Source organism: Mesoplodon bidens, assembly GCF_964165515.1.
Source record: "Mesoplodon bidens genome assembly, chromosome: 10".
Classification (NCBI taxonomy): domain Eukaryota; kingdom Metazoa; phylum Chordata; class Mammalia; order Artiodactyla; family Ziphiidae; genus Mesoplodon; species Mesoplodon bidens.
In genome coordinates, this window is record NC_138172.1 from 75,687,320 (window position 1) to 75,712,584 (window position 25,265).

At 47.6% G+C, this 25,265-nt stretch overlaps 1 pseudogene across 1 annotated transcript; it reads right to left on the reverse strand.

Annotated features, from left to right (window-relative positions):
• Positions 1-23,703: 23,703 nt before the first annotated feature.
• On the reverse strand, positions 23,704-24,336 carry LOC308623673 (thioredoxin-like protein 4A; annotated as a pseudogene). The gene has a single exon. The product of its transcript is annotated as a thioredoxin-like protein 4A (transcript).
• Between the last annotated feature and the right edge of the window lie 929 nt (positions 24,337-25,265).

Here is a 25,265-nt window from a genome sequence, read left to right on the forward strand (position 1 = left end):
TGTCCACCTAGAGGGGTGGGATAGGGAGGGTGGGAGGGAGACGCAAGAGGGAGGGGATATGGGAATGTATGTATATGTATAGCTGATTGATTCACTTTGTTATACAGCAGAAACTAACACAACATTGTAAGCAATTATACTCCAATAAAGATGTTAAAAAAAAGAAAAAAATATTGAATCATTATGTTGTACATCTGAAACTGATACAATATTATAAATTAGCTATACTTCAATTTTAAAAAGATGCGTGTGTCTGAGCCCCTCACAGGTGTATGGTATCAGCAACTGGGTGGTGAGGGCTGGCATGTGTGGGGTCCTGATGTAGGGTGGTCACGGGAGGTCAGAACCTCCTGAGGGCCAGCTCCCCACTGGTGGCTCTCACAGCCTATTTTCTGGTTCTTTTCTGAGGTGCTGACTCTGGTACAGAGAATAATGCAGGCTGTAGGGCTTCTGTTGGGGCAGGTTGTGATGCTAGGAGTTGTTGATGAGGGGCACAGGGCCTTTGCTCTGGAGAAGGGATGGGTGGGATATGTCTGTATTGCTCTCTTCAAGTGGTAGTGTGGCAGAGCTGGGATTTGAACACAGGCCGGCAGGCTCCATAGTCCACGCTTTGCCTCTGTCTGAAGATACAGTTTATATCAAGGCTAGAAAAGAACCGTGTCCTCCCTTATCCTAGGACAACTTGTGACATTGACACAGTTTGCTGTGGAGTCCCCGTCCTCTCCCCCTGGGCTTTTTGTCCCCTTTCCTTTTGTGATGGTCCAGATACCCAGAACCCTTCACTTCTCCATGTTTCTGCCCTTGGCTCCAGTATGGCTGGTGTGGTTCAAGGTACTCTGATTACATCCTCTTATCAGATCTTCCTGGTAGCTCATGATGGTGACCCTCTTCTCTCAATTTACAGATGGGAGATAGTGTTTTTGGTTTTTTTGGTTTTTTTTTTTTTACCTTTTTATTTTATATTGGAGTATAGCCAATTAACAATATTGTGATAGTTTCAGGTGCACAGCAAAGTGACTCAGCCATACATAGACACGTATCCATTCTCCCCCAGACTCCCCTCCCATCCAGGCTGCCACATAACATTGAGCAGAGCTCCCCGTGCTCTACAGTAGTGCTTTTTGGATCACACAACATGGCCTCCCTTCCTCAAGGGTCCTGTTTTCTGGCAGGGGTTCGGGGGGGAGAATATCCCAGGACAGAGAGCAGTGTGGACAGAAGCTCTGAGGCATCCTGGCCCTTTGGGGAATCTGCAAGTGTTGATCGGTTGGTGCATGGTCAGAGGACGACTAGGGGAGACACTCGGCCCGGCCTGGGCTCTTTGCTCAGCTCAAGCCTGGAGGGTTGTGGTGACCCCTGTCAGTCCTCACACCAGCTTCCCAACAGTACCTCACGCGCCTGCCCTGCTTACAAAGTCTTCCCATTCACCTCTAGGTCTGCATTCAGGGTAGGTTAGAGAGACCAGCAAGCCCATGAGTCGGGATGGGGGTTTCTAGGCCTTACCTTCCAGCCCCTCTTCTGGACTACAGTGAGATGTCACTCAATCTCTAGTGACACTGTGTCCTCAGCTATAAAATAGGTGAGGGCGTGAAGGTAGATGTACCTGTTTGGTGAGCAGGCAGCTGAGATGGAGAAGGGCTTCTTGGGAGGGGGTGTTATATCCAGGTACCTTCCAGGAGGAGGCTGGGCTGCCTGGGGGGCAGCATGGAGGTGCCTGGAGACACGCAGAGGCAGAAGCGGGCTTGTCTCTGAAGGGGAGGAGGATGCTGGCAGACAAATGCAGGTGGTCATGGCTCCCTCTTCACTCCTGTTCTGAGAGTCCATAAGTTGAGTGAGCTAGCCATCTGGCTAGCTCCTGTTTGAACTCACCTCTGTGGTTTCCTTCCTGGCTCTCCAGGGAGAACCTGCATGGTCAATATGATGCTCTTACCTTCCGATTCTCTGAGAATATTTGCCTCAGTGAAGCAGAATCTCATACTCCAGAGACCCAAAATTTCCAGCAGATTTCTGATCGCCTGATCTCTGCTCTGGGGCAAAAAAAACCTTTGGGTTCCATCATTTTCCAAATGTCCAGAGCCACTCTCCATCTTCCCTAAATGAAAATGAAAGTCACAGGTGGTGGCTCTGGTCCTTGTGTCTTGGCTGGGTGAAGCCTTCATCCCCGATTCAGAGGGACCCTGAGGCAGCCACTCTGTGTCCCAGAATTTCCAAGAAGTCTTGATTTCAAACAGTCTGCCATGTTGGAAGGCCACGTGTCAGGCCAGGGCCAGATGAATGTGTCCTGATTTTTGTTTCAGAAAATATGGTCAGCATAACTGGGGAGAGAGAAATTGGAAAGAACAGTAATTGGAGCCTGGTCCTGGGCATGAGGTGGAAACCACAGAGAGTCTCTGTTTCAGTTTGCTTAAGCAACGGTAGCTATCACAGCCTATCAGGGTGGAGAGGCTGTCAACATCAAGGTCATCTGGTTTGGCCTCAGTCTTTCCATAAACATGTCCTGGTGGCTTTGAGCGCTGGCTCCAAGTCAGGCAGAGGCGGGGTTGCATCCTGTCTGTGCTACTTCCTAACTGTGACCTTGGGCAGGATGCTTAACTTCCAGCTCCACAGTGTGTAAACCTGAAAGAATAATTACACCTATACTGCAGGGTTGGTTTTAGGGCTAAACAAACAAATGAATGGAAATGGGTTAGCCCAGCACCTGATCCTATAGCGGTTACCATCCTCTTCCTCCTTGCCGCCGTGTGCCCAGCGCTGTGCTGAAGGTGGAGGCACCAGGGTGAACAGGATGTGCGGTAAACACTGCTCAGCATCTGCTCTTTATCCAATCTTTCTCCCTTTCTCTCTTCTTTCCTTCCCTGCCCTCTGCCTTCCTCCCTCCCTCCCCTCTCCCTTCCTCCCTCCCTTTCTTCCTTCCATGATGGACCCTGGTTTATTCAGGGTGGAAAGTGTCCCTCTAAAAACCACTATGTTTCAATTTTTTTATTGGCTGGTAGAGGTGGTCATGTGAGATGTAGGTGGGAGTCACTGGGTGGGATCTAGCAAGATTCTTTAAAAGGAGATGATGCTAGAGGTGGAGTAGCCACCTGTGACAATGATGGGACAAGCATGATGACAAAAGCCACATGCTAAAGCAGAGCAGGAAGAGAGAGAAGGAATTGGGTCCTTAACAGCAGAGTTGGCCAAGTAGGACCCATAGGTCAAACCTGACCTGCCATCTTTTTTTGTCAATAAAACTTTACTGAAACACTGCCATGCCCATTCCTTTATGTATTATCTGTGGTTGCTTTCACATTACAGTGGCAGAATGGAGTAGTGGTGACAGAGTCTGTGTGGCCAGCAAAGCCTAAACTCTTTATGGTCTGACTTTTTCAGAAAAAGTTTGCCGACCCCTGTTTAATGGCCAACAGGGGATTAAACTTGTGTCGACTCTGGATTGCCTATCCCTGAGTGTCTTACCAATGGCAATATAAATCCCTGCATGAATCATTTAACTTAACGGGTATTTTGCTTTCTGACTCTCTGATGCAATAGGAGAAAGTGCACTGCCCTCTCACAGGACTGTTTCTGGATCTGCCAAGATGTTGCAAGCTTCTGCTGGAAGACCCAGGAACAGGTGTTATCTGTGAGCAGTCATAGGTGGCAAGCGACAGAAACCCCCTCTAACTGATCAAAGCTGGAAGGATATTTTTTGGACAGGCAAGGAAATGTTTGAGACCTGGTCTGAGTTAGGGCAGGTACTAGGCAGTTCGGGGCAGGAGTACCAGGAATCAGTCTCTCCCTGAGGCTGGAGGTAGAGTGAATGGTGGAGCTCTTGGCTATGGCAGGGAAGCCCCTCTGTTAATAGTCCCTTCACACAGTTCCATGGGAGAGAAGTTCACTTCCAAAAAGGGAATCAGGATGCTACTGGAGCGCCAAACCAGTGAGGGGCCATATCACAGGGAGGCTAACCCAAAATAACCCTGTCATCATTGTGCAGAGCTAGCTGGTTCCCCTTCCCCCAATATCAGTTCTCCCCTCTTCTCCCATGGTCATAGAATCTCCAATTTTTCAGCAGGTTGCGTGGCCACCCAGAATAAGGATGAGTTTCCCAGTTTCCTTTGCAGCCAGGGGAGGGCATATGACTACACTGTTGACATTGGAATGAGTAAAAGTGAGGTATGCAACTTCTGGGATGTGAACTTAAAGGGTGTGGTCTTCCCCCTTCCTGCTGCTGGGAATGTGGATGTGCTTCTCCATCTTGGATCATGTGGGTGAGAGCATCAACCTTGGGGAAGCAGTGCATCAGGGAGCCTGGATCCATGACGTCATGGAATCATCAGATCAGTCCTGGGCCACTCACCTCCAGAAGGCATTTACCATAACAGAAAGCCACTTCTCTTTTGTTTAAGCCATTGTTAGTTCTGGTCTCTGTAGTTACTGATCATTGACTTCCAGGAAGCAATGACTCAGACTGAGCTGAGTGCTGAGTTCTGGTAGCTTCCATCCAGTAGATCTCGCCTTGGGAATGTACATGACATTTCTAAGTTCTCTTCCAAAAGACAGTTCATCCAATATTTCCCAGCAACCCCATCCAATCCCCATATCACTGCTGTCTTTTCAGCCCTAGTTTCTTCACTGTTATCTCTGGGGCACATCCGTCTCGGTTGGAAGCGCTTTGCTGGTCTTCATGCTCTATATGCCGCGTAAGACATACACTCAGGCTAAGCAGGGTGGACCCAGGGAGACTGTCACCTACCCCACTTTAGATTCTCCATTTCACAGCTTCCCAACCATTAGCCCCAATAAGATGTATAACATTGTATTAGTTTTCTATGAATGCTATAACAAATTACTCTAAATGTGGCTTAAAACAACAAAAATTTATGCTCTTACAGGTCTGGAGGTTTGAAGTCTGACGTGGGCCTCACTGGGCTAAGATCAAGGTGACAGCAGGACTGTGTTCTGGAGGCTCCAGGGGAAAATCTATTCCTTGCTCCTTCCAGCTTTGGCCACATCCCTTGCCGCCGACATTCCTTGGCTCGTGGTCTTCTTCCATCTTCAAGGTCAGCAACGTTGGGCCAAGTCTTTTCATGCTGCCCTCTCTCTGGTTCTGACTCTTCTGCCTCTCTCTCTACCTGAAAGGACCCTTGTGATAACATAAGGAGCTAATCCAGGATAATCTTCCCATTTTAAGGTCAGCTGATTAGCAACCTTGATTCTGTCTGCAACCTTCATTCTTTTTACCATATAGCATAATATATTCACAGTTTCCAAGGACATCTTTTGTGGGGGGGGGTTCATTATTTTGCCTACTATACATATTGATGGTGGTGACTACGGCTACCACTTGGGGAAGCTTTCTGTGGGCCAGGTGCAGAGCTAAGCACTTTACATAAAGTGTCTTATTTAAACCCACAATGCTTTGGTAGGTAGAATTCTAAGATGGCCCCAGAGATCTGCCTCCTGGTGTACACATCCTGCTTAATTCCCCTTCTTAGGTGTGGGCAGAACTGTGAACATGACAGAATGTCACTCCTGATTAGGTCACATAATAAGGCCAAGGGGATGGGATTGTTGATGCCATGATTAGGTTATATAAGACTTTATTTTAACAGGCAGGGAGAGAGACTCTCTTGCTGGCCTTGAAGCAGTGAGCTGCCATGTTGTGAAGGGCCAGTGGGGGAGGCCACATGGCCAGGAGCTGAGAGCACCTTCCAGGAGCCAAGAGAGGTCAGGCCCAAGAACCAGCAAGAACACGGGGACCTCAAGCACACAACTGCTAGGAGCTGGGTCTGCCAACACCTGAATGAGCTTGGAAGAACATTCTCCCTCAGAGCCTCCAGAGGAGAGCACAGACTGGTCAACACCTTGATTCCAGTCTTGAGACTCCCTAGCAGAGGACTCCCCCTGGATTCTGACCTGCAGAAACTGTGAGATAAGGACTGTTTGTTTAAGGCCACTGTTTGTGGTAATTCGTTATGCACCGATATAGAACGAACACATCTCAATTTGCGAGAACCAAAGCTCAGAGAATCTAAGAAACTTGCCAAGGTCAGAGTGCTAATAAGAGGCAGAGGAGGTATTCCAACTAAGGTCTATCTCCAAATCTGAATGTTTAACTGCTCCTGCTTCCCAACTGACACACATTAATAATAGATTTGGTGTTGGGTTTTTTTTTTTACTGTTAGTACTTCATTTGTGCCTGATGGAAACAATTTCTTTTCTGGCTTTTGGAAATGAAATGATGACTTTTCTCTTTTATCTCTGCAATGAGATAGCCCACCTGTTCTGTACCATTTGGGCATTTCTGAGCTTCTGCTCAGCTTCCCATTGTAAAGCGACGCTCTTGTTTTAAACACATGGCACCAAATTTTAAATTCTAAAACACGCTGGATGTGTGGCCAGATTAGGGTAGAAACTTTCATTCTTTCAACCAAACTTCAAATTGACAAAAGCTATAAAGCCGTGCCAGTGAGTTCACCAAATAAGTCCATGCAGTAAGCAAGCCAATGTCTTGATCTAGTCTTAGAGAATCATTGACATTTCACATAAGTACATGACAGATGTGGGTCCTTTGAAAGGAGCCCGACACAAATCAGTTGAAAACTGTTACTGAATTTTAGTAGTTTTTCATCGGTAGGAATTTTCTCTACCACAGATGGAAAAAACATAACTACTATCAACTTCTACACTAGAAAGAGGCCCTCCTACTTGAAAGTTGGGAGCCCCTACTTCTTGGGGGGTCATGGAAGCCCACCGCTGCCTCAACAGCCAGTAGCTGATCAGAAAAATACAGATGTTCTCTTATCTTGGGTTCTTGGCTCTGTGGCCTGTGCCTTTCCTCTTTGCAGGATGATCCCATCAGCCCTTCTCATACCAATAGCATTTCACAGTTTTCTAGAACGAGGTTTGAATGAAGTCATTGGTCCTCTCGAGTGATTTGTGGCTTACCTGTTGGGGTGATTGGGAAGCCTGTGGAAGAACAAAGCTCCTCAGCTGATGGCTGGTAAGCCCTGTTAGGCACACAGTAAGTGCTCAATAACCCCCAGCCCAGGGGAGTGATAGCAGGTCGAAAACCCACCTGAAACACAATAGGCCTGGTCTTTCCCCTACAATGGGTGAAGGACTTGTTCCTTTGGGACTCAGGGACATTAATGATACTTAAGGGACCCACCCCAGCTGACTCCCTTTAACTTTTAGTTCCTCTGTTTAGAAATGCCACGTCTGTGGCTTCAAATATATCAAGAGAACCTGAAAGATAGGCAATCTGGCCAGGTTTCAAACCCACTGAAAACTCTGGCTCTAAATTTAGATGTGATCTGGAAACTTGAGTTTCAAGTTCCCCTTGCATTGGGCAAAGCCTGAATTTCAAGCTATTGCACATTTTAATTTATCTGTTCTCATCTTCTTGATGTGCCTAAACCTCTTGCTCCCTTTTCCAAACTCATCACCTTGGTTATTGCATCTTCCACTTGGCTGTTGCTGTGACTTCTCTCAAATTATTGCCTGTTGCCATGACTCAGACCTTGTGCTGTGTGTCACCCTTCAGTCTTGTCTCCTTGGCTGGGCTGCAGACCCCTGTGGGCAGGGGCTGTCCTCAGGCCTCTTTCCTTCCCCCTCGGTGAAACATGCCCAGGGTCCAGCACACTGTGGTCCCAGTCAAGGCTGGAGGGTTTTCCCATCGTAAAGCTAGACACCGGGACAAGGTGTGCTCCAACCAGATTTCCAGAACCTTGGTTAGTTAATTCATTGAAAGCGTACAAGTACATAAGCAATGCCAACCTCTGGAGAACAGTGTTTTGAATGAAGAAGTTTACACAATCTAACACACGTTTGATGAAAACCAAGCTAAAATGCAATCCATTCAGAAAAGCTTTCCCTCAGTCCTGCCACGCTGGTGCTGGCTGACTTGTTTGTCTCCACTTTGTGGGGGGTAGAAGACTCAAAGGTTAGAATTCGGCACGTGGGGCGGGACTAGAGTTCAGCGCACACGGACCTTTTCACACCTTCACTCTGCTTTTGAAGAAAGAGAGGGTATGTGTTTCCTAGGGCTGCCATCACAAAGCAGCACAAAGTGGGGGGGGGACGGGGCTTCAACAACAGAAACCTATTGTCTTACAGTCCTGGAGGCTGGAGTCGGATCCAGGTGTCCGCAGGGCGGGGTACTTCTGAGGGCTGGGAGGGAACATCCATCCCCTGCCTCTCCTCTCGCTTCTGGAGGTTTGTTGGTGATCTCTGGTGTTTCTTGGCTTGCAGGGCACATTCACCTTCATGTGATGTCCTCCTTGTTTGTGTCCACATTTCCCCTTTTTATAAGGACACCAGTCATATTGGATTAGAGGCCCACCTTAGCCTACCATGAGCTCATCTTAACTGATCATGTCCATGGCAAGCCTATTTCCAAATAAAGTCACATTCTGAGGTATGGCGGTTAGGACTTCACACATGAACTTTTTTGGTGGGGAGGGTACAGTTCAACCCATAACAGAGACTATTGTATTCTTGTTTGACTTTATTGTTCTCCAAATCAAGGTGTGTCAGTTTGATTGAGTCTGTGCCACACCTATGAATTTGGATGATAAACATCTAGAAGAAGCTAAAGGTGGGTTCCTTTCTCTCCCCAGTCCCTCCATCCATCCACCCATCCATCCATCCTTCCATCCATCCATCCTTCCATCCATCCAGTGATCCATGCATCCAGTGATCCATCCATCCATCCATCCATCCACACACCCATCCATCTATCCATCTCTTGTTACACAAAACACACACACACACTTTATATAGCTGGGACTTTGGGAGTTTCTAATTGGAGTTCCCTGCCATCCCAGGAGCACTATTTGGAGTCCTGTTTGCATGTGTCCTCTTAGCAACCTCAGAGGAGTAAGGTTCGGTTTCAGAACACAGCCCTGCACTCACCAGCTGTGACCCTCAGTGACCTCTTCCTCTTTGAGCCTTGGTTTCTTCATTTGTAATGCAGCAAACACTAGAGCAGAGCCTGGCACCCAATAAGCCCTTGAAAAATGGTGGTAGTTATTAACGTTATTACTGTTGAGTGAGGCGTGGGCAGAGGGAGAGAGTGGAAGCGTGGCCTGTCTGCCGACTTCCAGGACCTCAACACGAGACATTCCCCAGGTGGAATTCCAAGCTCTCTCACAGGCACCATGTCATTTGGTCTGTCCTCACAGCAATCCCGGAGCTATGATTCTTACCTTTTTGGAAACTGGATACCCCAGAGAATCTGATTAAAGCTCTGGACTCTCTTCCCCAAACAGCACATATGCATGGACTGTCTGCATAAATTTGCATATGATTTCAGAGGGTTTATGACTCCTCTTAAGCCCATCTTTGGAGGCTAAGAATCCACACTCAAGAGGTAGCAACCTTAAAAATCCATTTGTTCATTTGGTAAACATTCAATGTGTGGCTGTCACACACTGGGTGCTGTGTGAGGGGAGAAAGGGCAGGCAGGGGACCTTTCCCCAAGTTGCTCACCGGCATCTAGAACCATAATCAGAAGTAGAGGGCTTCCCTGGTGGCGCAGTGGTTGAGAGTCCGCCTGCCGATGCAGGGGACGCGGGTTCGTGCCGCGGTCCGGGAAGATCCCACATGCCGCGGAGCGGCTGGGCCCGTGAGCCATGGCCGCTGAGCCTGCGCGTCCGGAGCCTGTGCTCCGCAACGGGAGAGGCCACAACAGTGAGAAGCCCGCGTATTGCAAAAAAAAAAAAAAAAAAACAAAGAAGTAGAAGCGATTCACTCTTTTAGGAGAAATCTAGCTATACTTATGTCAGTGTTCAGAGGAAAGAATTTGTTTCCACCATGGGGGTGTGCGGAATAATCAAGTGCATTCAGTGGAGGGAAAGACACTGATTTGGGAAGTGAAAGAAGAATGAGAGTTTGGCCTCAAATGGTGCGTTGGCATTCCCAAGGTACACGCTCCAGCGGGGTCCACTGAAGTGCACATGTGTTGTTTGCTTTCACCTCGATGTAACGAGTTGCTAGATTCCTAAAATGCTGCCCCTCTGATGGGAAGCCAGATACAATTCACGCTGGGTTCTTTGAATACGGTCTTCTAACTCAGTGTCACCTCTATAACCAAGAGCACAGGTCAACCACTTGCACAAAACACACACCACATTGATGTTCCTTCTGTCTTCAGGCTTCACCTCTGTCAGGAGGGAGTGTCTGGTCTCTGACCCCCCAGGATCAATGCCACGGAGGCACAGAGCTCAGCTTTCTGTCCCTCCCCATAAACAGGAGTCTCAGATGCCCTAAGAGGGCTTGGACCTGGGAAGAGCATATCAGCGGGTCGCTGACCACTACCTTCCGTTTCTCTCTACCGGGAGAGAATTTTCTTCCTACCCCTGCCTCCTCTCTTCTTTATCCACAACCCACTAATGGCCCAGAGCTGGAACTTCTCAGTGTCAGAGGACATTTTGACATGCCAGGTTCTGTTCTGCTTTAGCTGTGTTGAAAACCTATCCATTTGGTTCTGGTTCATAACGCTTCCCTAGGAGTTTCTCTGAAAGACTTTAGTTCCTTTTGTGGCTCAGCAAAAAGCTTGGTATTTGGGTTGGGTGCAGGTTAGGGTTAGGCCAGGGTGGAGGCCCCTTCTGGTTTGGGTTTTCCCGGGTGGTCATTTGCAAGACCCTTATCTCAAGCCATCCCAGATGGAAAGGGCAGGAGGATGTGGCCGGGGAACCTACTTCACAGAGAATTTGAAAGAGCAGAGCAGCAGCAAGCTGGGTTTGAAGAGAAACTACAGGTTCAGGTTCCCACCGTCAAAATGAGTTTGGTGTAGCAAGAAGTTAGGAAAGTGATTTCTGCTTCAGGCTTGGCCACGGATTCGCAGTGTGCCCCCGGGTAGATCAAGTCCCCTCTCTGGGACCCAGTTTCCTTATGTGTAAAGGAAGGAAATTGGACTAGAAACCAGATGATGGCTAAGGTATCTTTCAGAGCTAAAATTTATGATGCTATGAAAACAACTTTATTTTAAATTAACTATGACTCTAAGGAAAAGACTCAAAATCTCCCTTCCCCAGGCACACCGAGTTCTTCCTTCATCAAAATGGATCCCTACTGTGTTCTGCTCTCTAACACGATGCTCATTCGGCAGCTGACCTAATGGCTTAAGCAGCCTTCTTGGATCCCATTTCTATTTTAACGGGTTACTTGGATGTCATGATCCGAGGCTCCCTGAGTAGCTGGGGCTGTGCAATAGAGTTGCAGGCAGGCCCCCCGGGTCACAGAACCTTTCTCTCTCCTCTCTCCCCTCTTCCCTCCCTCCCTTGCCCCTTCTTTCCTTTCAGTGGCCCTTGCGTTGAGAGCTTCATTTGCACGAAGCCCAGTGTTAGGGCAGTATTAGGTATAACCCTCGCAGAAGGGAATGCACCCCTTCAAGGTGCTAGAAGGCAGGACCCATTTCCAGCAGGACGTAGGGGCTGGAGGGTTTCTAGCGAACTTCACCTGGAATCCCCAGGTATCCACGACCTAACACCACAAGGTGTGCTAGGTAAGTGGTTCTCACGCTTGAAACTCACCTTTTAACAAATAAAAGGCTCTCATTCATTTTTGATATTTTAAATGAGAATCTGTCTACTTTGGGTTTCTTGCTTCTAGGCTTTCTTAGCTGGATCTCATGAACAGAATCAAACCTTCACTCTAATGGATATTAACTGTCATGCTTCAGGTTTTCAGGGGTAAATTGAGGAAAGGCATAGCTCCCTCACAAGGCCTATTTGAGGCCCAGTGGTTTTGTAAGTAAAGCGCTCCCATGGAAAGAGGTAAGTGCTTAGTCAACAGTAGTTATTATTCGAATTGCCAGTTGATTATATCACGATATTTTCAAGGTGATTGATTTATGGAGAGCAATTTGCCCTTCCAGGAAGTGGCGCCTAGACCATCAGGCATTCTGATTTCTTGGACGTGAATGCAGTAGTTTCTCTTCCTCTGGTTTATCACCCGCGGTAGGGCTTGCACCTGATTGGGGTGGCCTTCTCCCCTCCATCCTCCCCCCAACCTCCCTTGACTTTCTCTCTTCCTCTTTCCTTATTTCTCTTTCTTAAAGTTTAGTGGGAGTTTTTGCATTCTTAAAAGACTAGCCACACACTACACAGAATTTGAAACAAAAACATCAAAAAAAGTAGAAATTTAAAAAAAATCACCCATGGCATCCAGAGAAAAAGGCATTTTGGTATATTCCTACTTTCTCTTTTTTCATCATTTTGAGTTTTGTTTGCTTGTTTTACATGTTGAAGTCATACTGTAGATGTAATTTTGCCTCCAGCTTATTTTTAGATACAATTATAATAGAAGCATTTCCCTGTATTAATTTAAAATTCATCACAAACATCATCTATATTGGCTATAAATACAGCCAATTGACTGGGCACCATGCTATGGTTTAACATGCTTCCCTTTAAGGTAGATTTTTTTTTTTTTTTTTTTTTTTTTTGCGGTATGCGGGCCTCTCACTGTTGTGGCCTCTCCCGTTGCGGAGCACAGGCTCCGGACGCGCAGGCCCAGCGGCCATGGCTCACGGGCCCAGCCGCTCCGCGGCATATGGGATCCTCCCAGACCGGGGCACGAACCCGCATCCCCTGCATCTGCAGGCGGACTCTCAACCACTGCGCCACCAGGGAGGCCCTAAGGTAGATTTTTACCTTCTTTCTAATTCGTTGTTTCTAATAAGCTGAGGCTGGGCAAACACCCTCCAGGCCTGTTAGGACTGTATGTAAGGTAAGAGTTGTCATCTGGAGACCCTGCAGGAAGGCCTGAGTGGCTCTCCTCAGGAAACTTTAGATTTGAATTTTGTGACACATTCTTAGTTTCTCAAAGGTCTCCCTTACTTATGTTTTCAGTTCTTGATCGAGGCCTGTATGGTTGAGATTATCAAGTAATTGACCAATTTACAAATGGAATATCACTGTACTAGTAAGAAGGCTAAAATCAGCCTTTCTCCCTTTAGAGAAAATTTCTCCTTAGAGAGATAGAATAATGCAATTGTTAAGAGCTGCCTGTGTCCAAAGCCCGGCCCTCCTGCATCCTGGCCGGGTGACCTCAAGCAAGCCTTTGTTTCTCTGTTCCTTGGCCCCCCTCATATGGGATGATAACAGCATTCACCTCACAGGGTTCTGGGTGGTAAATGAACTAATCCATGTAAGGTGCTTAGGAGAATGCCTGGAGCTCGGTAAACTCTAGTGAGTGTTTGCTATTATAATGGTCTCTGTCTGTAGAGAGGATTTTAAAGTTTCTTGTAAACATTTCTGGTCTTACATTTAGGTCTTTAATCCCAATGTTCATTGCAGCAATATTTACAATAGCCAACGCATGGAAGCAACGTAAATGTCCATCGACAGATGAGTGGATGCAAAAGATGTGGTACATATGTACAATGGAATATTGCTCAGCCATTAAAAAGAATGAAATAATGCCAATTGCAGCAACATAGATGGACCTGGAGATTATTGCGCTAAATGAAGTAAGTCACACAGAGAAAGACAGATGTATGATATGGCTTATATGCAGAATCTAAAAAAAAAAAAAAAGATACAAATGAACTTATTTACAACATAGAAACAGACTCACAGACTTAGACAACAAACTTAGGGGCTTCCCTGATGGCACAGTGGTTGAGAGTCCGCCTGCCGATACAGGCGACACGGGTTCGTGCCCCAGTCCAGGAAAATCCCACATGTTGCAGAGCGGCTGGGCCCGTGAGCCATGGCCTCTGAGCCTGCGCGTCCGGAGCCTGTGATCCGCAACGGGAGAGGCCACAACAGTGAGAGGCCCGTGTACCGCAAAACAAAACAAAACAAAACAAACAAACAAAACCCCCAAAACTTGGGGTTACCCGTGGGGAAGGCGGGGAGGGAGGATAAATTGGGGATTTGGGATTGACATGTACACGCTGCTATATTTAAAATAGGTAAACAAAATTAAAAAAAACAAACCTAAATTCATAAAACAAGAATCATTTCTTCCTAGCATATTGTGACATATGCCAACATTTTCTGTACTTAAAAATTGGGATAGACTAATTTACAGAAATGATACTTTTTTTTTTTTTTTTTTTTTTTTGCGGTACACGGGCCTCTCACTGTTGTGGCCTCTCCCGTTGCGGAGCACAGGCTCCGGACGCGCAGGCTCAGCGGCCATGGCTCACGGGCCCAGTCGCTCCACGGCACATGGGATCCTCCCGGACCAGGGCACGAACCCGTGTCCCCTGCATCGGCAGGCGGACTCTCAACCACTGCCCCACCAGGGAAGCCCAGAAAAGATACTTTTGAAGATAGTTGTTCTTTCACTTATTGTTTGTATTCATATATTAAAAGAATATATATTAAAAAAATTTTTTTTCCACTGGCTCTTTAGGCTTCTTGTTTTTTTAAAGAGACCCAGGAGTGGAAGAAGGAGGACCATTCAAGGGCAAGGGCTGCAAAGAGGAGGAGCAAGGTGGGGAGAGCAGGGCAGCTGGGGGACAAGGCTGACATGGGGGCATCTCGACCCCCAAGGCCAGGGAGTGGGTGGTGCTCTCAGGGCCCCCTAGACGCCATCCAAGCCGGGCTAGGAAGTGAGAGTTAAGGCCCAGCAAGGGAGGGGGGGCCAGAGCTGAAAATCAGAACCTGAAGGAGGAAGGGGCTGGGATCCGCCCACCCACCAGGGTTACAGCCTATGAGGATGAGCAGCACGGAGTCTCAGGGGGTGGGTGAGGGAAATCTAACTATAGAATTTGCAGTTTTCCTTACAAGAGGTCCAGCACAGTTGCATTCTGGTAATGGAAGCAAAATTTTAAATATGAGCAGGAAATAAAATTAATTTTAAAATATCTGAAAACATATATTCTGTGACTCGTCCAACTGGCCCAGCTTGGCTGGCTTGTTTTTCCTCAGACTGACTGATTAATAGGACAGAAACGAGGAGGTGTAAATTTATTTCGGACCTGGGTGGGGAGTCAGGGTGGTGGCTGGCATCACCCCACTTAGGCTGAATCTGCATTTTCAAGTCCAGGAGGGGTGCCCACCTACTGGATATCCTGGGGGGTGGAGGAGTTGGAAGGAAAGCATTTCGGACTGAGCTCCTTCTCAGCAAGCTTCTAGAAGCGGTTTGCTTTCTCCCCCTCCTTTGAAAGTAGAGTCGTGCAGGCCCAGAGGCAGCCGTGTGACCAGTGGACCCTGGAGACCTTTCCCCTGGCCAGGCCCAGGCCGAGGAGCTGCCCTAGGAGGGGAGGGGGTCTGTGCAGACTGTCGAGCCTAAAATGCTCCCTGGGATGAAGTGGGAGGACAGGCCGGCACTCAGGGAAATAAAATAAAATCCCGCTGGGCTGTTTTCTTCACTGAGCATGGAGAAACATTTAGCAGCATGAAAGGTGGTTGAGAAGCAATAAATAATCTTCAAATGGGGAAAGGCCGCCGTCTGGGAGGTGGAGAGTAAGACTGCAGCACAGAGCATTTGATCTGAGTTGAAACTCTGGAGAGAGGCTGATTGCGCCGTAGCCCAGGACACGGATAATTAAAAACAAAGACATCTTTAAGACACATCTGAGTCGGCCTCCCTGTCCCCCTTCTTCACCCTACAAGTCCCCCACGTCCACCCCCAACCATCTTCTTTTCCTGGAAAAGGCTGGGAACACCCTCCAAAGTAAAATCATCCTAACGAGAGAAGACATGTTCTTGAAGAAATCTCGGCTTAGAGTTTACAGCTCTATAAGCATTTCCGCAGAAAGACGTCCCACACTCAGGCACTAAGTCAAGGACACATAGTTGCAATGCTAGCTCGGTCTTCTGCATGATTATTTTTACAACATTTGCAATTAAATGCAGATTTTCTGCTGCCTGATTCTGACTGGACGAGGGGCTCTGGTGCTTCTGGATCTTTCGGCACACACGCTCAGACGCATGGAGTTGCACGAGGGGTCACGATCAAGCAGGACAACACCCTACCCGCAGCACGTGCACCAACGGAAGACATTTGGTGCACACGCGTGCCCGCAGCAGAGCTGCCTCTCCCCAAACCTTCTTCATGAGAAACAGATCTGCTTTGCCTCTCTGTACTTCATTTTGATGATTGAATTTTTCCTCAACCAAAAGTGTAGGGATAATGGTCTTTTTAAAAAAATTTTTGATACTCCAGTAATCTTGAAGAAAATGTGATTATATAGCTCATTTATTTTGGTCTCAAGAGAAATTGATTGTTGTGTGTGTATGTCTGTGTGTGCATCTCTGTGTGTGTCTGTGTGTGCAGGCATGTGTCTGTGTGTGAAGGCATGTGTATGTGTGTGTATGTGTGTGCGTTGGGACGGTGGGGATCCTGAGAACTTCCAGGAAGTTCCATATTGCCCTTTCTCCTGCGATGGCCAGGGGTGCCCAGCATTGATCAGGAGCAACTTGCAGGAAGAGGAAAGGGTTGGTTTTAAGGTCTGTAACTACCAGCCCCTGCCCCGTTCTGCATACTGTGGGCTCCAATGAAGGGAGTTGTTATTTGCTTCCCCAGGTCAGTTTAAGAGGCAGTTAGGAAAGTCAGAGTTCACCTCACCTAAGCAGGCAAGCAGGTAGGTAGTACAACAAGCCAGGCCTCAAGGGGCAGAGAGAACTAGACTTGAATCTCACTGGCCACTTTACTTGCTAGTGTGATCCTGGGAAAGTTCCTTGACCTCTCTCAGCCTCAGTTTTCTCATCTGTAAATTGGCCCAGTGATCTCCATGATATGCAATTCTTGTAAGCACAGTGTCGGGTACGGAGTGGGTGCTCAGGGGATTAGAAGCCCCACATTCTCCTCTCCTAACAAGTCCTCCAGGCTGCTGCTGGAAATGGATTTGGCAGAAGGAAGGCTTAATTCCCTTCTAGGAAGCCACCCTCCTATATCCTGGCTGCCTCCCTGGCCTTTCGCTCAGCCCTGGGAGCTGGAGTCTGTCACTCGGTCCAGGAAGGATCTGGAGTAGGTGTTCAGTAACAGGAAGAGGAATGTGAAAGCTCCACCTGGCGGGGCACTGCGGCCCAGAGTGATGGGCCGTTCCGAGACAGACTCCCACCCACTTCCCAGTGTTGCTCAGAGCCAGCCCTGGGTAAATGGAGTTCACCCACCTCCAAAAACAGGCATCCTCAGCCCTCCACACCCCCGGGCAGACTCCCTCTTCCTCTGGAGAGCTTCCCTTGTTTCACTCTGATACTGTGACTGCCCTGAGCAGCCCCTACGGGGACAGTCCTGACGCTGTCCCTTACCAGTGGGCATTTTTGGATACCGTCACTATTTGTTCCTGGGGCTGCCTCTTTGCATCTTGCCTGATTTCTCCTGGAGCCCCTGGGGCATTGGCACCCATGCAGGGCTGTGCTAGCCTGGGAGGAGGAAGCCAAAAAAAGGAGTCCCCTCCTACTCCTACTTTCATAGGAGGAAATGAGGTTGGAAAGTCGCCCACAGGCGCTCAGGCGAGGTCTGTGGGGTTGATGTTCATGATTAGGAAGTCAAAAGCTGGACTTGTGGACATTGAAACTTAGTCCCTTGTCAAGTATTTTCAACCCATATTTCTTCAGAGAAAAGTAATTGGATGTAAAACATCCCTCTCACCCCTCACCCAAACTTCTCTGAAGTTGGGCATTTGACATTGATTTTCCCAGCTCAGTATCAAGTATAGCATCACTGAAGATCACCAAACTGCTATTTAGACATTTTAAAGATGCAATTTGAGTTCCAGGGCAGGGGAAAGGGGTGGATAAAAGAGATTATATGATAATGATATAGCTGTGGAAGCCTGTCAAATAAAGTGCATTTTCTCTGGTGGGCAGGCTATTTCTGGAGCTGGGCATGGGTCGCTCTGCTGAGGGATGTGTTTATCCTAATGGGAAGCAGGACCGAGCTAGGCCGCAGCTCCCTGCACAGTTTTTAAAGTCTTAAGATACCACAAAGACATTTGTGGTGTCCAGGAGACGCATTTAGTCCGCCCTGGCCCTTTCAATGTGTGCTGACTTGGCTCTGACAGGAGCCAGAGGAAAGCAAGGAGAAGTCTGACAGCAGAAGCGGGAGAAAGTGTGTCCGTCCAGACCTGCCCAGTAAGGTGGTTTTGGATACAAGGAAGAGAATAGTCAATGCAAACTGACTTAAACAATAAGGAGTTTACTATAGGATCTAACAAGTAGCCCAGAGCTAGGGCTTCAGGTAGGGTTTTATCAGGGTGCTAATTCTGTTTTCCTGTAATCCGGCTTACTCTGCCCTCTTCTACTTCTTTTCCTTAGGCTGACTCACCTCATGGCTGCAAGATGGCTGCCAGCAGCAGCTCTGGCACTTGCTTCTTTGGTCACGTCCAGAGAGAAGGAGAGGAAACCTTTTCCTTTCAGTTTGAACTGGTCAGTTTAAGCCACTACCCGGATAATAGCAGCCACTAGGCTGATATCCTGGGTTGACTGGCCTAACCCAGGCTTCTGAACGCAACACAAGCAAAGAGACTTGAGTCACCCTAACTGCTGGGATCCGATTCCCCTGGGACCCAGGCATGACATGAGGGCGGGGGTGGGGGACAGGGGGAGGCTTTAACTGGACTCTGTAAGGAAGGCAGGGGGACAGTGAGTTGGAAATGAAAGCAGTTAAGCAATCAACTGTGTTCCCAACCAGAAATGCAGGAGACCTGTTCTAGCAGAGCTCTGTCATGGGCTGAGAGACTGTCAGACTGACCTTTCTGTCTCACAGAGCTGTCGGGATCAAGAATGATGATGGGAAAGTAAAAATGTGAAATAGAGGTGAAAAGTGTGCGTGTGTGTGTATATATATAGATAGATATAATATAGTAAAGTATAAAATATATATAGTAAAGTATAAAATATATGTATATAAATAGTATTGCTACTGAAACCATGAACCTCATGGATGAATGGACTCACACCTCAGTTTTCTCTCCTGTAAAATGGGCACAGTAATACTGACTTATCGTCTTTTGCAAAGGGTATAGAAGTTTCATGTATTAATTCCAGTGCTCCTAGGGACCTGTGAGACTCCCCAGACCCGGGCTTGTCTTCCCTCACAGTGCAGTGGTGACCACCCCAGCCCCTTGGTACTCTCTCCCTCTCTCCCCATTCCACCCAACCTGGGCGGGGTTCAGCAACATTCCCTCTGGAACGTATGAAAGCCAAACTTCCCAGAGTTTCCAATCACTGCTCTTGGATTCACAGGGAGGACCCACCTCTTCCCAGGAATTCTGGCAGGGCTGCTCAGGGACCGTGACAGAGATGGAGCCTGGCTGTGAGCCCGAGATGGCGTGGACGGGACGGGGCTGGAGCCCGCCGGCTCGGTCCCAGGACAGAGCAGCTCAGGTGACAGACAGAGGGACGGAGGAGGGGCGTTCTAGAGCGTGAGGCGCAGGATCTGCCGGGGGGACCGGGAAGACGCCGGTTGGGGTCCCTGCCCTGCAGTAGGACACTCTGCTACTGTTGTCACAACAATACAAGTCTCACCCGCAGCTGAAACAATGGCCACAAAGGCTGCAGCTTCCAGTCCTGAGGGCCACCCCTGGGAACTGGAACTGTTTGCTTCCTCAGGCGCAGCCTCGATTTTCATGGGAGAAAAGCCAGCAGGCTTTTTTCGATTCCCCAGATGCCAGCAGGCCAGCTCCTCTGTTACCTCCCTCTTCCTCCAGGTCTTGTCTCTTCTCATAGGGGAACAGGCACCAGAACACACACACACACAGAAACACACACACACACACACACACACCCCTGCACGCCCTCTCCCATGTCTTCTTACCTGCTCTGTCACTCTGGCCACCACATGTGGAGGGAGTGCATTCCACTTTGGGTGTGGAGTGCAGACACAAAAGAGACAGGTTCACATTCCCTACTTACAAAGAGACACTGACTGTGCAAATTCTCAAAGGAAGAGCAGTAAGGCCCTTACACCTCAGGCTGGTTCAGGGCACAGTCTCTGGGCAACCCCAGCCCGAGGCTGAGTGCTTTGTGGGGCAGCTCCTAGAGCTCCTGGGTCCTCACTGTACAAACTAGAAGGGATCCTGGGGGCTTGTGATGCCAGGACAACTTGCAGCTTCACAGAGGAGGGACAGGGCCCAGAGAGGAGTCACCTCTGGCCACATGGCTCATCCCCTGGAGCCTGGTCTGGGGCACAATCTGGGGGGTGGGAAGTCCTAGGGAGGGATGAGTTTCCAGGAATGTGTGTCAGCCTCCGGAGCTCGTTACCTGAGAAGAACCAGCAGGAGAAGTCAGCAAGCTCCGAGGCCCACCTCTGCTCACCACAAGGTGGCAACAGCGCTTTGTAGGAGCCCCAGCTTGAGGGGTGGTGTCCAGCGCTAAGGACCGGACCTCACCTCCAGAGGCCTGATGGTCTGGTATTCCTTTAATGTCTTCAGGTCAGGCTGAGACATCGTTTCATGTGGGCCTGGGTGTGCCTCTCTTTCCTGTCTGATTGCCTTAACTCGGTCTGACTTGCACCTGCTGACCAGCTCTGATTTCCCCCACTCCCACCCCCACCCCTTCAGCTCTTCCATAAGCTCTGTGGGACTGTGGAGGACAGGAGGACACAGTTCTACTCACGGGACTCTAAAAAGGCCAGTGGCGGGCTTCCCTGGTGGCGCAGTGGTTGAGAGTCCGCCTGCCGATGCAGGGGACACGGGTTCGTGCCCCAGTCCGGGAAGATCCCACATGCCGCGGAGCGGCTGGGCCCGTGAGCCATGGCCGCTGAGCCTGCGGGTCCGGAGCCTGTGCTCCGCAACGGGAGAGGCCACAACAGTGAGAAGCCCGCGTACCGCAAAAAAAAAAAAAAAAAAAATAATAATAATAATAATAATAAAAAGGCCAGTGGGAAGATGAGCCAGAGATCAACACCCCATTAGACAAATAGATGAATACATGTAAGTTAGTGCCCTGTGCAGTGCTGAAGTTACACTTTTCATTTTAGGAGAAGAGTTGAAAGTAGCTTTTCCACCTGGAAACAATATTACTTGACTCATATGCACCTTCTCTACAGCAGCACCCTTTTGCTCCTGCGCTCTTTTTTTTTTTTTACTAGTTATTAGTTTATTGAAAAAATTTTTATGTTATATTGGAGTATAGTTGATTCACAATGTTGTGTTAGTTTCAGGTGTACAGCAAAGTGATTCAGTTATACATACACATATATCTATTCTTTTTCAAATTCTTTCCCCATTTAAGTTATTGCAGAGTATTGAGCAGAGTTCCCTGTGCTATACAGCAGGTCCTTGTCGGTTATCTGTTGTAAATATAGCAGCGTGTATATGTCAGTCTCAAACTCCCAATCTATACCTCCCTCTCACCCTTCCCCCCGGGACCATAAGTCTGTTTTCTAAGCCCGTGAGTCTGTTTCTGTTTTGTAAATAAGTTCATTTTTATCATTTTTGAAAGATTCTGCATATGAGGGATGTCATATGATACTTTGTCTTTCATGAATGTGTTGACAGCATGAATGAATGGTGTGAGTAAATGAATGAATGAAGAAATGGAAGTTGGGTGAGGAGAGGCAAACCGCTCACTGCACGCCTCTAGCTGGCCCAACCGTGTGTGTCCAGGACACAGCTGTTCACAGATACCCAAGAAGTCAACCCTGCAACTTGGGAAACAGCCATGAGGTAGCCTTAACACATCCTCTGCTTTGTGCTGACTGTGCCCTGTTGGGGGTCCTGGTGAAAGGTGGGCTGTCTTAATGTAAAAATGAACATCTCTACCCATCAGAGGCATGGCTCGGGACCCTCTGCTTGCTGCCCAAAAGAAAGACTTTGTAGACAACTCTGGTCAAGGGCAAATAGTAAACATATTTTTTGTTGATTAACTACAAAAGCAATGCATATGTATGTATGTATATATATATATATATATATATATATATCTCCAGTCTTCCTTATTCACCAGTTCCATTATGTGGATTTTTCTACTCACTAAAATTTATTTGTGACCCACAAATCAATAGACATGGTGCTTTCTCAGCCATTTGTGGACGTGGACAGAGGGACAAAAGATTTGAGCCACCCATGAGCACAGCCCCAGCTGAGGTCAAACAAAGTGATGCTGTTTCAGCTCTCATACTGTCAACAAGGATCCTTTCCCCCATCTCACGAGTGCCACTTTTTTTGCATTTTTGTGCTTTTTGTTGGTGATTTTGTTGTTTAAAATGGCCCCCTGAAAAATCTGTCTAGTGTTGCTAAATCAAAGAAGGCTGTGATGTGCCTTACAGAAAAAATACATGTGTTAGGTAAGCTTCATTCAGGTCTGAGTTACAGAGCTGTTGGCTGTGAGTTCAGTGTTAATGGATCAACAAAATATGTTAAATCAGGTGTCTTTATACAGAATCACACATAAAACAAGGTTATGGATTGATTGGCTAATGAAAATATTTTGACCAGAGACTCCCAGGAACCTGACCTAATATTTCCCCTAGAAGCAACGGCTCAGTGTTCTGTATTTCAGTGTTTTCATTGACTTTATAGAACATAACTACTGCAAATAACAAGAATTGACTGGAGATATATATATATATACTTTTTCAGTATAAAATTGAAAGACTATAAATACATATATAAATATAAAGTAATAAAACATGTAATCTCCCTTTATCCATTTTCCTTCTCTAATCCTGCTCCTCTTTCATAAGGAACAATTGTTAACCATTTAGGGTGGGTTCTCCCATACATTCTATTAATTTATATACTTAAATACATATATGTATATATATAATTTTTATGAGCATATTTTATGAAGGGAATTTTATACATATACAATATGTGATTTGCCGTTTATCACTTAGATTAGGGTCAGCAATTTCTTTTCTGTAAAAGGCCAGATAATAAATATTTTTGGCTTTGGGAACCATATGGTCCCTGTCACCTGTACTCAATTCTGCCGCTGCATCAAGAAATCAGCCATAGGAACTTCCCTGGTGGTGCAGTGGTTAAGAATCCGCCTGCCAACGCAGGACACGGGTTCGAGCCCTGGTCCGGAAAGATCCCATGTGCCGCGGAGCAACTAAGCCCGTGCACCACAACTACTGAGCCTGCACTCTAGAGCCCACGAGCCACAACTACCGAGCCCACGTGCCACAAGTACTGGAGCCCACGCACCTAGAGCCCGTGCTCTGCATCAAGAGAAGCCACGGCAATGAGAAGCCCACGCACTGCAACAAAGAGTAGCCCCCGTTCGCCGCAACTAGAGGAAGCCAGTTTGCAGCAACAAAGACCTAACACAGCCAAAAATAAATAAATATATAAATTTATTTTAAAAAAATCAGCCATAGACAATATGTAAATGATGGGCGTGGCTATGTTCCAATAAAACTTTATTTATGGAAACTGAAGTTTGAATTTCATGTAATTTTCAATATTGCAAAATACTACTCTTCTTTTGATTGCATTTCAAGCATTTAAAAATGTAAAAACGATTCTTAGCTCGTGGGCAGTACATTCACAGACAGGGGTTGGATTTGGCTTATGGCACTTAGTTTACTGACCCCTGATGTAGATTACATGTTGGAGATCTCTTCCTGTTAATACATGGAGATCTACCTCATTGTTTTAATGGCTACCCAGTATTCCATTGTATGAATTTACCTCAATTTATTTTGTTAAATTTATTTTTATTTTTCCCATCACCATGTATTTTGTTTATATCAGCTAGATATTTACAGATATTTGCTGATACAAAAATACAAGGACCAGGCAGACTGAAAGCTGAGGTAATGCCACCCTCACTGCAAAACCCTTCAGCTCCTTGAGTTATGTGTACTTTCCCAAACGCTTTCTCAAAGGCTTTAAATAGTTGAAAATATTTCCACGTGAGAATGACTCCACGGCACTGTGTGCACCAGGACTGGACGAGGGCTCAGAATCTGTACTTGGTGGAGTAGTCCTTTGGAGACACAACCAGGCCACGACCCTTCCGGGAGCCCCCGTACACCGTCTCGATGATGTCGATCATCTCCTGCTTGTCCTCCATGGCCCAGTTGATCTTGTTGTTGTTGCCAGTACCCAGGTCGATCACGATGTGCTTGTTCCTGAAGAAAAACTTGACAGTGCACGGATCGTATAACTCATACATTTTGTTGAAGTCACGTACTTCTGTAATATCCACAAGATAAATAACTGCGAAATTTTTAACTTTTAAAACAGCTGGGGTATCCAAACAGGGCTCGCAGCAAGATGAGGAAGATCCCCCGTTATCTGCCGTTTCTTTTCAGCTATGCTGTACAGAACCTCGTCCATCTTCATACAAGTAGGGTCCCAGTCATGTCCAAACCGAACGATGACCACGCGGTCTTCTTCCGAGAGGATGGCCTGATCCACTTGCCAGCCATCGTGCAGGTGCGGGAGTATGTACGACATCTTGGGGCCGACGGGTCTGCGGGAGGGAACCACCGGCCAGCTCCTCCCAGCTCCAGCGCGGGGCGCCCACGGGGCCCCCACCCCACGGGGCCTCAGCCCGCGGGGCAGTCGGTGCACTGCCGGGAAGGCCAGGCCCGCGTCCACCTCGTCCCCAGACCCCGACCCCACCAACGGATCGCCTCCGCCCCGCGGCCCGGAACCCAGGGCTAAGGGACCCTTGGGGTCGTACACCCAAGCCTCCCTTGCCACCCCCTCCCTCCCCCGGCCCGGCACCTGAATTTACCTCCATTTATATAGCTATTTCCTTATCGATAGACATGCAGATTATTTCCAATATTTCACTATAGCAGAATATCCTTGTGCATACATCTTGAGGCATATGTATTTCTATGGAGTAGGATTCTAGAATTGGAACTCCCAGTCCATCCCTCCCCCATACCCCTCCCCCTTGGCAACCACAGGTCTGTTCTCTATGTCTGTGAGTCTGTTTCTGTTTCGTAGATAAGCTTTATTGGTCACCCTAATTTTAAGCAGGAGAGTGATATGGTCAGATTAGCTTTTTTGGTATAATTTTTTGTTGTAAGAATAATTTTAGATTCAGAGAAAAGTTGCAAAGATAGTACAGAGAGTTCAGTTTACCCATCTCCCCAGTTCCTCCTATTGCTAATGTCTTAGATACATTTGTCAACACTAGGAGATTCACATCGATACATTACTATTAACTAAATTTCAGGCTCTGTTCAGATTTCCCCAGTTTTTCTACTGATGCTCTTCTTCTGTTCCAGGGTCCCATCCAGGATCCCACATTTAGCAGTTCTGTTTTTAGGAAGATAAACAGTAGCCATGGTCTGCAGAGTGGACTGGAGAGGCTGGGGTCTGGAGGCCAGGGAACCTGGGACAAAGTTGGTCAGGAGCCTGGTGGGAGGGGTTGAGGTCAGGCATTCCAGCTGTTGCAGGAGGGGAG